At 44.2% G+C, this 13,867-nt stretch overlaps 1 protein-coding gene across 1 annotated transcript in view; it reads right to left on the reverse strand.

The window, feature by feature from the left end:
- Nucleotides 1-13,867, reverse strand: part of exoc4 (exocyst complex component 4) — a 567,281-nt gene that overhangs the window by 330,698 nt on the left and 222,716 nt on the right. The gene's annotated exons all lie outside the window — the stretch shown is intronic.

A 13,867-nucleotide genomic window follows, 5' to 3' on the forward strand; every position in this document is an offset into this window, starting at 1 on the left:
GATTGATAATTCTCACTGGGTCAGCTACTGTACACATGCATATTTCTCTCTCTTAAGGAGTCCAGATCTGAGAGACATGGTCCCCATGGCCCCATGGCCCCATTACATCCTGAATGCATCAACTTTGTAGTCTTATCTCTTGCACTGTGGTTCCAGTCATCAGAAATTGAGGACACAATGTAGGTTGATTGGGTGATATCCATCCATCCGTGTGAGTTGATGTGAATACAGCCTCACAACACTAGTGAGGTCAGATGACATTGTTTGCTGCAGTCCTCTAATGCATGAATGAATCAACTCTTCAAAGATAAATCAATTGTCATGCATGAAGTTGTCCCTTGCCAGTGGTGAGAGATAATCTTTGCTGATGTGTGTTGTTTGCAAGATTGACGTTAGCTTTGGAGCTTCTGAAGCCACGTCATCATGACAGCAAGTTCTAACCACAGGTGGTGTAGCCATATGTGTTAGCTGTCAGTTGGAGACTACCACTTGTCACAACTGATGGTTTAGGCCTCCTAAGGGTGATAGTTCAGGTGACACAGAAGTTCCACGGTTGGATGCAAAGTCAAATCAAAATGCCGCAACCTTTTACGGTATTGGTTGAGATGGAAACAAAAAATTTGATGACGTGTGCAAAACAGAAATTCTTCTGTCATCTCTATCAGCATCTCTTTACCGAGCCATAAAATCAGAAAATCTGATCCTTCTGAGGATTTACAATTCGAATTTAGGCTGTTGTCAGAAGCAACAAATATATGTAGGTTTTTATTAACTATAAAATGGCTTTTCAATTTAAAATAACAACAAAATGGCTTCAAGTTATGATTTGTCACTGTGAACCTGCATTACTGCTTTGCTGAGTTCACTGAATTAGAAGATAAAGCAGACAATGGAGTTTTCCGAAAATGAATCATAAGACATTAACTGACCACTCGAACTAACCTTGAACTTCCAGCATGAGATGATGATCTACCTAAGACAAGAACCATTTCCCAGGAAATATCATTGGATTAATCTGCTGTCAATCATGTCACCTTATTAGATTTGATTGGTCTTTTCTTGTAATTAAGACTGTGCTATGTCTTAAAAAAACCTAAACATAATGTTTAATTTTCAAATGTAATTGCGCAATTTTGCCACGGAACACAGAAGCTTGAACCTCTAGTGCTGCTGGACAAAACTGCACCAGGCTGCATCATTTTATTAAACTGATAACCTTGCTTTATACAGACGACATTCCTGCTGATTCCTTTGACCGAGCGGGAAACCAAGAGGTCCCTCCTGGGATCCAGATCTTCATTTGGTGCTGTGACTCGTAGTTCGGCACAGACGGATCGTGGACAGCAGTGTAAGAGCCTAGAGTCTTTCACTATTTAGTGTTGAGGAATTTGGCCAGTCAGACGTGAGTATTTTATATACGTTCGGTTTTCCTCTCATTCAAGTAGTGTCCAACCTGACCTCTCGGTATTTTCTAGTCCAGCACAAAAGGATCGGCTTTAGCAAGGATAGGGTCAGGGGACCCTGTATAAAAAGAAGGGGGGGGGGGGATGAATAAGTGAAGCTGGGAACTTTTTATATTTATGGTTGGTGATTTCCGGAGTTGTTTCACTCCAAATATTTTATTTTAACGGTGGACGATTTCCAGAGTAGTTGAACTCCAGAGCAGGGTTGTTGAATTCCAACCTTTGAACCCTGCGACCCTCGAACCCTCCAACCTTTTTTTGATATAGCGATCTACTTAAAAAAAAAGTAGGGAGAAGATCGGGAACCTTCTCAGAATTAAGAAAACCTGATTTGGCTGGATTGGCATTGTCTAAATCAATACCTGATGTTGTTCTCCTCTTCAACTACTTGAAGTACTTGGGATATGTAGTCTCCCCACAGAAAATTTCCATTGCACTAAGTCAAGTCAAGTCAAGTTCCTAGGCTTTATGATATCTGCTGACACAAGTTCTCTGGAACAGAGCCGTATCACTCCTACGATCAGCTTCCCAGCCTCAATCACCGCAAAGCAAGTGTGCCAATGGCTGGGTGGTCAACTTCTGCAGACAGTGAATTCCCAAAGTGGCTCTCCGCATTAAGAAGTTGACTCCATATTCCTCCTACAAAAGGTACATTTACCCTCTCCTCAGAAGCAAACCAAGTCTTTGATGAACTAAAACGAGCTTTGTCACAAGCTCCAGCTCTGGGAAGACCTCTTTATGACAGACCCTCCCAATTGTACTGCACCATTCTGAATGACCGTGCCTCTTCACTACTTAATCAACTTCATGGAGATAAACATCGCCTAGTTGCCTATTTTTCCACTAAACTTGACCCTGTTGCTTTAGGACATTCCTGCCTCACCCAAATTTTAACTGCCAATTATCCCAGTTTACAATCCGCAGAGAATCTTACACTACATCTGGACATCGTCATCTACAGTTCTCGTTCAGTAGTTGCTTTCTTGGGGAATTTACAAACTCAACATTTGACTGCAGCCTGCCAAAACCGTTATGGGATTTATCTTCTAAATAATCCTCAATTGATTTTTAAGCACTGTACTACATTAACCCTGCCGATTTCTTAGCTCGTCCTCCTTTACCCCTGTGCACTCCAGAACATGATTGTTTTCTCCTCATTCATGAGGACGTCCAAGTTTAGTCAGATCTCTCTGACACTCCAATCTCAAACCCTGATATCAATATGTTCATTGATGGTAGCTCCTTAATTGACTATACAGGAGTTAGTCTTTCAGGATATGGTTTGATAGATGACTATGGCTCTATCCTGGAATCTGCTACCTTCGACACACCTTTTTCCGCCCAGCAACCTGAACGTTTTGCACTCACTTGCATTCTCGGGACAGGGCTCCGTGCTAACATTTACACTGACTCCAGATATGCTTTCGGGATTGCACATGGATTTGGACAACTCTGGAGTAACAGAAGGTTTTTGACATCATTTGGCACTCCCATCTCTCACTGTCTGCTTGCCTCAGACCTTTTGACCGCACTCCTACTCCCAAAACAGGTTTTTGTTATCCAAAGTATTGTCCATGGAACTGGCCCCTGTTGATATTGGTAACCATGCTCCTGATGTGGCTGCAAAACAAGCCACTTGCAACCATCTTATGATTGTGCCCAAAATGATGAGTCAGACTGAAAACTCTGACAAGAGTGGGTCTACCTCGGATAAACTAATGGCAATGATTCAAGATATTGTTACATTACAGAGGGACGCATCTGAATCTGAAAGGCAGTTGTGGTCCAAAGCCAGCCGTTATTGTAATCCTGTTACTAAACTATGGACCACTCCAGCTGGACAGATTTGTATGTCTGATGAACTTGCTTGTCTTCCTAATGCGACACACTGCAGTGCTCACTCAACGCATGATCTGCTACTGAACACTTGGTGGCATCCATGCCTCCAGCAGATGGTCCAAAAAGTAAGTGATGGTTGCCTCACCTGTCAAGAACACAATCCGGGAAAAAGTAATCCTTGCCCAAGAGGACAGACACCCCTCCCTGAGGGACCTGTTTAAACTCTTCAACTTGATTTCATTGAATTAGAAAAGTATCAAAACTATAAATATGTTTTAGTTATTGTTGATGTTTTCTCTAAATGGGTTGAAGCTTATCCTACTTTCAAAGCTATTACCAAACCTGTTGGAAGTATCCTGCTTGAGGAGATTAATGCCTGGTTTGGGATTCCCCTTTGTCCATCTTCTGACAATGGTTCTCATTTTATTGGTGACATATCCTCTCAATTTGGCATCTGCGGTCAACTCCATGGTGCTTATTGCCCACAGGCTGCAGGTCTTGCAGAGTGCTATAACCAGACACTGAAAACTAAACTCGTAAAATTAACTTCTGAGACAGACCTTTCCTGGGTTAAACTGTTGCGTCTGTTTCTGTTTCACTTACGCTGCACTTCTGCTGGTAGAACCCATTTATCCCCTGCTGAAATAGTTTATGACTGAGGCTTTCATACAAATGCCCCTGTCCACTTTCACCATATGGCAGACGACATGCCCTCCTATGTCCTCCCCTTAACCAAAACTTTGCAAGGGCTCCGTTCTCGAGTATGTGCTGCTCACGAAAACCTCCCCTCCCTTGAAGGAGTTAACACTACTGAGCCAGGCTCCTTTGTCGTCATCAAGAATTGGACATGCAATGGCCTCCAACCTCGATGGGAAGGACACTTTCAGGTCTTCACCACCCCAACTGCTGTTAAAGTCACTGGGTGCTCTGCTTGGATTCACATCCATCATTGTAAACTCATTGGAAATGCACCTAAAGGGCAGGGGATGATGGTGATGATGAGAATGAAAGGGAACTGAGAAAGGAATCTGAACCTGACTATTATGTTACACCTGCCTTTTCGAATAGTAATTTTTCTTCTGTTTTAGATATTCTAACGTTTGCTACAGAAATGACTACCAGGAACAGGATCACTTTCACCCTGATATATGGACTTACCATGGCCAGCATTAGTACACAAGAAGGGACTTCTTATCTTTGTGATTCTGAACAACAAGAGACTGTATACCACCTATGCTCGGATGATGGTCTTGTATGCCAAGAGACTGACTTCTTCAATGTGTGGAACGTTACCCAAGATGATTGTCATAGTGGTCAACTACATCAACAAGATCGAACAATCCATTTACAGAACAAGCCTCAATGGTCTTTACCTTGTCAAGGTGTTATGTGTCAGTTTGATTTCAATTGTACTATGGGCAACCCTGGTAAGCCTTGCCCCACTCAAATAGACCATGCCATAAGAGAGAAAAAGGGGAAATATTATCTTTTACTAACAATTTGATTCTCAAAACACGTAACAGAATATTTGACAAGGATGAAGTGGTTTGTTGCACACTGACTTCAGCAAAAGACTCCCTGATCCCTTTTATCTTCCCAAATCCTAACATGGAATGGTTCTAAAGCATTTATGGGACGTAATATTTATTTGAATTATTATCTATCCCCGCCTGCTACTTGTTTCTGGCCTTCCTCCAGTAAATCCGGAATAACCTATCTAAATTGCTACAATGGTAAGGGATGGGGGCACACTTATGTAAAAGTGCCTAAAACTATCCCCTGTGATATGAGCAAATGTACCAGTCGTCACTGCTTCCCTGAAGGACCTCGAATATTCAAACCTTTGTAGGGTGGGTAATAACACCTACCTTCATAATGAAACCCCTAATGGGACCAATATCTTCCCAATTATGGGATGCGTGAAACCATTCTGGGATAATAACCACATCTCTGATCGAGAGACCCACCTCATTCGACTGAACGATTTTCACCCTCCGCGTCTGGGATCAAACTATTTAATCATGGACTATCCACATACTCCAGGAGGAGGGAGGGGGGAAGGGTGGAGGGGGGAGGGGGGAGGGGGGAAGGGTGGAGGGGGGAGGGGGAGGGGGGAGGGGGAGGGGGGAGGGGGGGGGAGGGGGAGGGGGAGGGGGAGGGGGAGGGAGGGGGGGGAGGGGGGGGGGGGGAGGGGGGGGAGGGGAGGGGAGGGGGAGGGGGAGGGGGGGGAGGGGGGAGGGGGGAGGGGGAGGGGGGGAGGGGGGGAGGGGGAGGGGGAAGGGGAAGGGAAGGGGGGGGGAAGGGGAAGGGAAGGGGGGGGGAAGGGGAAGGGAAGGGGGGGAGGGGGAAGGGAAGGGGGGGAAGGGGAAGGGAAGGGGGGGGGAAGGGAAGGGGGGGGAGGGGGAAGGGAAGGGGGGGGAGGGGGAAGGGAAGGGGGGGAGAGGGGGAAGGGAAGGGGGGGGAGGGGGAAGGGAAGGGGGGAGGGGGAAGGGGGGAGGGAGAAGGGAAGGGAGGGGAGGGGGAAGGGAAGGGGGGGAGGGGGAAGGGAAGGGGGGGAGGGGGAAGGGGGGAGGGGGAAGGGGGGGGAAGGGGGGGAGGGAAGGGGGGGAGGGAAGGGGGGGGGAGGGAAGGGGGGGGGAGGGAAGGGGGGGGAGGGAAGGGGGGGAGGGGGAAGGGGGGGGAAGGGGGGGGAAGGGGGGGAGGGAAGGGGAGGGGGGGAAGGGGGGGGAGGGGGAAGGGGGGGAGGGGGGGGAGGGGGGGGGGGAGGGGGAGGAGGAGGAGGGGGGAGAGAGGGGGGGGAGGGGGGGGAAGGGAAGGGTGGCGGAAGGGAAGGGTGGCGGAAGGGAAGGGTGGGGGAAGGGAAGGGGGAAGGGAAGGGGGAAGGGGGAAGGGGGAAGGGAAGGGGGAAGGGGGAAGGGAAGGGGGAAGGGGGAAGGGAAGGGGGAAGGGGGAAGGGAAGGGGGAAGGGGGAAGGGAAGGGGGAAGGGGGGGGGAAGGGAAGGGGGAAGGGGGAAGGGAAGGGAAGGGGGAAGGGAAGGGGGAAGGGAAGGGAAGGGAAGGGGGAAGGGAAGGGAAGGGAAGGGAAGGGGGGGAAGGGAAGGGGGGGGAAGGGAAGGGGGGGGGAAGGGAAGGGGGGGGAAGGGAAGGGGGGGGAAGGGAAGGGGGGGGAACAGAAGGGGGGGGAACAGAAGGGGGGGGGGAACAGAAGGGGGGGGGGGAACAGAAGGGGGGGGGAACAGAAGGGGGGGGAAGGGAAGGGGGGGAGGGGGGGAAGGGAAGGGGGGGGAGGGGGGGAAGGGAAGGGGAGGGGGGGAAGGGAAGGGGGGGGAGGGGGGGAAGGGAAGGGGGGGGAGGGGGGGAAGGGAAGGGGGGGGAGAAAGGGAAGGGGGGGGGAAAGGGGGGTGGAAATGAGGATTGAAAATTTGAATTTAAGCTATTGTCAGATATGTAACCTTTTATTAACCATAAAATGGCTTTTCAAATTAAAATAAACACAACAAAATGGCTTCAAGTTATGATTTGACACTGTGAACCTACAGTATTGCTTTGCTGAGTTCGCTGAATTACAAGATAAAGCAGACAATGGAGTTTTCCGAAAATGAATCATAAGACATTAACTGACCACTCAAACTAACCTTGAACTGCCAGCATGAGATGATGATCTACCTAAGACAAGAACTATTTCCCAGGATTAACCTGCTGTCAATCATGTCACCTTATTAGATTTGATTGGTTTTTTTCTTGTAATTAAGGAAGTGCTGTCTCTTAAAAAAAACTATAAATAATGTTTAACTTTCGAATATAATTACACAATTTCACCACAGAACATGGAAGCTTTAACCTCTGTGCTGCTGGACAAAACTGCGCCAAGCTGCCTTATTTTATTAAACTGGGAACCTTGCTTTATACAGACCGCATTCCTGTTGATTCTTTTGACTGGTCTCGAAGGCGAGAGGTCCCTCCTGGGATCTAGATCTATACTTTCTCCTGTAATTCTGAGTGCGAGCTTGCAGTGCATAAAATAGTTATGCTTGCGCAGTATTAGCAGTTCAAATCAAAAAGAGATTTCAATTACAGAGAAGACATGAAAATGAACTTTATATACACAAGATCTTCCTTGCTTTTATAGCTTTTGATGTCTACATGATAGATACTCAAGGCAGTGGTTCATCCATTTCTGCAAGCTTGCAATGCATCTTATGACTGAGATTGTATTTATTGGAGTTTAGAAGATTAAGGGGAGACCTAATAAAAACTTACAAGATAATACATGGCTTGGAGAGGGTGGACGCTAGGAAATTGTTTCCGTTAGGTGAGGAGACTAGGACCCATGGACACAGCCTTAGAATTAGAGGGGGTAAATTCAGAACAGAAATGCGGAGACATTTCTTCAGCCAGAGAGTGGTGGGCCTGTGGAATTCATTGCCACAGAGTGCAGTGGAGGCTGGGACGCTAAATATCTTCAAGGCAGAAATTGATAAATTCTTGATGCCACAAGGAATTAAGGGCTACGGGGAGAATGTGGGTAAGTGGAGTTGAAACGCCCATCAGCCATGATTGAATGGCGGAGTGGCCTCGATGGGCCGAATGGCCTTACTTCCGCTCCTATGTCTTATGGTCTGATGAGGCAAGATTAAGAATATTACGTTACTGGCATCCCCGACATGGCATAGCATGGTGCAATATTTTCATTCTTTTATCACTGAAATTGATTCAGTTCTGGATTTAAAAAAAAGGTCCAGATAATTATGTGAAGAACAACAAACTTGGAGGATACAAGGGAAAATGGTAGGAAAGCTGTACTCGATGAATTCTTAAAAATTAGAATTAGCTTTAATGCCATGTGCATTCAAATGAGTACGGTGAAAATTTTACAAGTCACCACTTACAATGCCACCTTAGGTACAAAGGTGCCTGGATACAGATTCTTAACTACAAGTTCCTGGGGGCAAGCAAACTAGAAAAAGAAAGAAATAAAACAACAGCCCTTCCAACCCACACCACGTTGGCATCTAGTCTTTAGTCTGCACTCGGCCTTGACTCCAGACCATGTTAGGCTTCACCTCGAGCTCAGGGACCCACTCTGGAATTACCTTGAGGCTGGAAGTCTGCATTGAGGTCATGCCAGGCCGCCAAGACAAGAGATTGCGCTGAGGCTCAGAGTCTGAGTCAAAGCTGAGGTTGGAAGTGGGAGTCTGTGCCAAGGCCAGGAGTCCAAACCTATGCTGGGTCAGGAGTTCAGGACATCATGGAGAAGGAGGCAAGGAAATAAAAAACACATAACAGGAAAAAAACAAAAGAAACAGATGGAGGTAAAGAGCTCCTGCTGAGGAATCCTACTCTGCTGCCATCTTGGAACTGCTCTTGCAGAGATCCAACAATGGAGTTATTGATTTCTTTGGCTGTAACCATTTTACAGTTTATCCTTCTCAACTCTGCTGGAGCCTTTGGCATAGTAAGTCCAGTGCAGGACTTCATTTCATAGCTCAGTGGGCCCATCTTTTTTTGATTTCACTTTTGTCTATCCAGTTGTGGAGAGCACATCTCCAGGCATCATATTATGTCCTCCCTTCTCACTGTGACTTCTCTTCTATCTAAAGAATCAAACCTGAGCACCGAGATTTCATTTCTATTTTGCCCTATGGTCACATCTGAAGTTGTTGATTAGCTTTTATAGCTATACTAATAATGCTCAGCTCTACTACTCTACTATCTCTCAACCACATGCTGCCTCTGAATTGTTAAGCCAACTTAGTAAACACCCAGGGAGGTTTCAATGATTAAGGATCTTAGATGAGCTAGGTAGAGGGGCTGAGCAAAGTAATTCCAGGGTGTTGCATCATATGAAGATCGAATCTGCATATCCCTCAGGTTGCAGCCGTCAGCATGGAGTCAACACCCAACTGGATCTCTCCACTTGAATATGGATTCAAAAAGGTTTTAGCCACATGAACATCAATTAGCCCAGAAACTGATTATATTCTCTGGCCAAAGTTTCAACCCTCTACCACTCATCCGAGTACTTACAATAAAATATTGCGCTTTAGTACCTAACATTCAACCCAACATCAGTTCCACAATACGATGCACCTTCACTCCAACTTCCGTTTCCATTAGCTATATGGATATGTTATGTCAAGTGCAGACTTTATTTCTCTTTTGTCCTCCTTGCTACTGCCCTGTTCTCAGTTCTTCATAAATACATTAAGGACAAAAGGATAACTAGGGAGAGAATAGGACCCCTCAAAGATAAGCAAAGCAACCTATGTGTGGAGCCACAGGAGATGGGAGAAGATACTAAACAAGTATTTTGCATCAGTGTTTACTGTGCAGAAGGACATGGAAGATTTAGAATGTGGGGAAATAGATGGTGACATCTTGAAAAATATCCATATTATACAAGAGGAAATGCTGAATGTCTTGAAATGCATAAAAGTGTTTAAATTCCAGGACATGATCAGGCATAACCTACAACTTTGTGGGAAGCTGGGAAAGTGATTGCTGGACCTGATTTTTGTACTATCGATAGTCACAAGTAAGGTGCCGGAAGACTGGAGGGTTGGCTAACATGGTGCCACTACTTAAGAAAGATGGCAAGGAAAACTCAGGGAACTATCGACCAGTGAGCCTGACATTGGTGGTGGGCAAGTTGTTGGAGGGAATCCTGAGGGACAGCATTTACATTGGTCGGATAAATAGACAAGATCTTTTCCCTGGGGTGGGGGGAGTCCAGAACTAGACTGCACAGGTATAGGGTTAGAGGTGAAAGATTTAAGAGGGACCTAAGGAGAAACTTTTTCACATAGAGAGTGATGAATGTATGAAATGAGGTGCCAGAGAAAATGGTGGAGGTTGGTACAATTGCAGCATTTAAAAGGCATGTGGATGGGTATATGAATAAGAAAGGTTTAGAGGGAAATGGGCCAAGTACTGGCAAATGGGACTGGACTGGGTTAGGATATCTGGTCAGCATGGACAAGTTGGATGGTCTGTTTCCGTGCTGTACATCTTTATGACTCTCTAACTCTAATTGAAAATTGTTGAAAGTGTAACTACTCATTTCCTGAATCGTCACTTGCTTACAAATCAGACATCTACATTGACTTCAAAGCATCCTAAAGTATGGAATTTAAAATTTGCAATCCTTGAGACAAGACATTCCATGGTAAGACCCCACTGTACATCTGCCTTCAATCTAATAACAGGTCACACAAATACTGCTCAAGTTTGAGTGTCAAAATTAATCTCAGAACAGATTGGACATTCAAAAGAGATTCTTTGGACAGGACTTGGCAAAAGGGGAATTATCTCTGACCTCATTGTTGTGTTTACCGATCATATACCTTTCTTATTAATCATGTCAATAAATTACGTATTGTGTCTAACTTGTGTGACTCAATGTAGTTTCTGAATGTTGAGTGTTGAAGGGTCAGCAACTCAATTACTTCCATCTTTTCCCAGAACAACAGTGGAGCATATCATGTCTTCCATCTCTTTTCACAGAAGAAAAAAAATATAAAAACTGGCATTATTGCCAATACAAATTCATTAATCACAGAGGCAGAAAAGGAAAAAAACAAGGTACTGCCAGAGGCAATTTTAAGTTGGCCAGATGTCTCATTAAATTAGTCTTTGATGAGTGGGAATCAACCATACAATGAATAAAATTAAAAATATGCTAAAAATAGTGAAAGTATGTTTCATTCCGTGAATTGATGTCTCGGAATTTGATCTTTGTAACGTTTTCTATCTCATTGAACAAAAACCACATTAATGTTAACTTTAGTATATTTTTAACATGATTAATAAAATCTTCAGTTTTAGATTAGATTAGATTCTCTACGGTATGGAAACAGGCCCTTCAGCCCAACCAGTCCACACCAACCCTCCAAAGAGTAACCCACCCAGACCCATTTCCCTCTGACTCATGTACCGAACACTATGTGCAATTTAGCATGGCCAATTCACCTGACCTGCACATCTTTGGACTGTGGGAGGAAACTGGAGCACCTGGAGAAAACCCACGCAGACACAGGGAGAATGCGCAAATTCCACACAGGCAGTCGCCCGAGGCTGGAATCAAACCTGGGACCCTGGTGCTGTGAGGCAGCAGTGCTAATCACTGAGCCACCACTCCGTTCATGGGGAAAGTTTTTAATATTTATCACATTAATTTTCAAAACTGTTTATGCAGACAAATTGACCAGAGTTGAACAATGAAATGTGAACTAACATGAATACAACAGAGTTTTGCATCACTGAGGGCCATGTGATTGTCCATTAGTGGGCGGCACGGTGGCACAGTGGTTAGCACTGCTGCCTCACAGCACCAGAGACCTGGGTTCAATTCCCACCTCAGGCGACTCTCTGAGTGTAATTTGCACATTCTCCCAGTGTCTGCGTGGGTTTCCTCCAGATGCTCCGGTTTCCTCCCACAATCCAAAAATGTGCAGGTTAGGTGAATTGGCCGTACTAAATTGCCCATAGTGTTAGGTGAAGGGGTAAACGTAAGGGAATGGGTCTGGGTGGATTGTGCTTCGGCGGGTCGGTGTGGACTTGTTGGGCCAAACGGCCTGTTTCCACACTAAATAATCTAATCTAATCTAAAACTCAACTTGGAGCCTCCTTGCATCTTGCTCACAACGCACAATAACACCCAGTTGCGTCACCACCAAGCTTAGAAACATTGCATTTGGATCCTTTGCCCAGGTTGTTTATATATCCTTGCAATACCCCATAAGTCACTGCCTATCATGTGGAAAAGACCCATTTTATTACCACTCTTGATTGCAAGTCAGCTACTATTTTCTATTCTATTATTGAATATCAGCTTATGGTCAATACTCAAGATATGATTTGGAGTTGGATGGTTCTTAACAAGTAACTCTTCAAACGCACCTCCAAGAGCACACAGCTTCTATCAATAACATGCTGAGATTACAGCATTTGCAATCTTTTACCTCAAATCAACAACTGTAACTGAAATACTGAAGTTTGATCATTTATTCCCACAAAATCATAAGATTTCATCAATATAAATGTGGCCAGCCGTAAACTGGTAGGACTGCAATTACATCTTGCAACTGGTGTACAACATTCAGGAGCTCATCTCCAAGCTCCTACCTTAACTTTGATGAAACGTCTATGTTCTAATTGAGTCTCATTCTGTAGGTTATTTTTCCCCAAGTCTGCAGTCTAACTATAATTCAATTATTATATTTTTTTGATGAAATCTGGATGTTGGACATGCATAATTACAAGAGAATAACTCTTTTCAAATTTGTTTCCATATTGTTTTAGCATCAGAAAAACAAATCATTGAATTTCAGACTGATTCTGCCTATTCACATCTCACTGGACTAATGTTTAATATTCTCTCATGTAATGTCAGCATTATTGATTAGGCCAGCATGTGTTGCCAGTCGCAAACTGCCCTTGAGAAAGTGGTAGTGAGCCACCGATTTTATAAATTCTTATTGGAGTGACATTATCACTAGCAAAGTCAACAATTGTTGCTCATTTATAATCGCTCTTGAGAAGGTTATTAAGCATCTGAAATCCACCTGAAGTGCAATTGACTTCAGACATCTCAGCAATTCAACTGAGTAAGGAGGAAAGCATGGGGATAAAGCACAGTTTTAACGCAACCAAGAGAATTAACATAAACATGGTCATAAAATCTACATCCAAGTTTATTTCCTTCTGTTTTTGTTGAAAATAATTAAATGGGTACAAAAGGTAAGTGTGCTGGAACGTATCTTAAACTGCTGGAATCTACACCGAAATTCTGTGCAGAACAGGTGGCATCAAGATTTCCTTGCTCCACCAGCTGCTAAAGGTTCTAATCAAAGTAAATTTTGGCAGTTTTAATTGAGTTTGAAATCAGCATGATTCCAAAGCCAGTCTTAATGCACCGTTAATTCAGCCTTAACTGGCTGTCACCCACAGAAAGCCCAAAGGATCAAAAAAAGGAGAGAAAATTCAATGCAATGGGATATGGAGAATAGATATCCATCTTTCCCTGCAAGTACTGTGGGTGGCCATTTGATTTGCGATGTGAGAATTGTTGGAGTTGCTAACAGTTGTCTGCAAATAAACTCAAATAACAGTTTCTTCAGGTCTAAGTTTTAAAAAAGATAGTAATGAAACAGAAACTGAGAAACGATAACAGCTTGTTTGTGCAGTGTAATAGTGTGCTCTGCCCATGTTATCATCTCAAATTGAGAGGATTCCAATTTTTCAATGCATGTCAAGTCCCTGACCTTAGCAGTAATACTGAAGATATCTTGATAGCGATAAGAAGGGGAAATATTTGTAAAACTTTATGCCTTCCAAGAACTAAGCAACTTTGCTCAGCAATGCTGAATTTAATTTGAAAAGGATATTATGATGAATCAGAAATATTGCTCCTCGACATTGTCAAATAATATTTCTATATTTCTTGATTACTTGTTGTGGGATTATTAAAATTATGAACAGGATCAAATTATTTTCAAGTACAAAAATTCTCTCTAATACCAAAAGGCCATCAATTTAAAGCAATTTGTACACCAAAAGAGTTTCAG

Source organism: Chiloscyllium punctatum, chromosome 44, assembly GCF_047496795.1.
Source record: "Chiloscyllium punctatum isolate Juve2018m chromosome 44, sChiPun1.3, whole genome shotgun sequence".
NCBI classification, from domain to species: domain Eukaryota; kingdom Metazoa; phylum Chordata; class Chondrichthyes; order Orectolobiformes; family Hemiscylliidae; genus Chiloscyllium; species Chiloscyllium punctatum.